Source organism: Myotis brandtii, unplaced genomic scaffold (genome assembly GCF_000412655.1).
Source record: "Myotis brandtii unplaced genomic scaffold, ASM41265v1 scaffold169, whole genome shotgun sequence".
NCBI classification, from domain to species: Eukaryota; Metazoa; Chordata; class Mammalia; order Chiroptera; family Vespertilionidae; genus Myotis; species Myotis brandtii.
Window position 1 is genome coordinate 119,457 of NW_005356215.1, and position 929 is coordinate 120,385.

A 929-nucleotide genomic window follows, 5' to 3' on the forward strand; every position below is an offset into this window, starting at 1 on the left:
CCTTAATCTAGAACAGGGGTGGGCAACCTTTTTGTGAGTGCGTGCCCAAACCAGCAAAATCTCTGACTCAAAATTCTTCTGCGTGCCAACCCTGATATTTTGAGAACATGTTACGCCTACTTGCTATCTCTTAAGGTGTACGTATGTGAAGAACCTTTAAGAAATAATAAAATTCACTCGAGCGACAAAAACACAGTCTGTGATGATGACAAATACATGTATTTTTTAATGTATACATGTACACGGATAGTCCGACAGAAAACTTTATGACTCCGTTCGATATTATCGGTGGGACTTTGGCTGCTGCATCGCTGATGACAGAGATTTTACATCAGGTTTATATTTCGTGACCTTCAGAGAGATGCACGCGCTACGACTTTCATCCGTCAGGCTACTCCTCTTACGAGACTTAACAGAATTCATCCCTGAGAACAAAGATTCACAACTGTAAACGGAAGATTATAAGAGAGGGTTTCGCGTGCCAGCAAAGGTTACTGGTGTGCCATGTTTGGCACGCGTGCCAGGGGTTGGCCACCCTGGTCTAGAGAGCCCTCCTGAGTTATTTTCCCTCCATTCCCTGGACACTTATAGTCCCAGAGGCTGCGGTCCCGGGTGAGGATGGCAAGGAGGCGGGATCTAAACAGGAACACGCCCCCCTTAAGCCCCACCTGTCACACACGCCCATCTGGGTGCCCCCTCGGGGTCCCTACTGCTGACTGTCCACGCTCTGCCTTGAATTCTTCTATGATGTCTTGACGAGGCCCTGGGCCATCCGTGTATCAGACTTGTTGTTGGGGGCATGGAGGCGGGGACTTCCGGTGTCAATCATCATATCACCAGGGGGACCTTAGTGGGGGACACGTGGCCTCCCCATGTTACTCTTTTTAAAAATATATATTTTATTGATTTTTTACAGAGAGGAAGGGAGA

General features: G+C 47.9%; 1 protein-coding gene across 1 annotated transcript in view; it reads left to right on the forward strand.

Annotated features, from left to right (window-relative positions):
* The window catches only part of CFAP161 (cilia and flagella associated protein 161), a 14,282-nt gene that overhangs the window by 401 nt on the left and 12,952 nt on the right, over positions 1–929 (forward strand). The window lies entirely within an intron of this gene.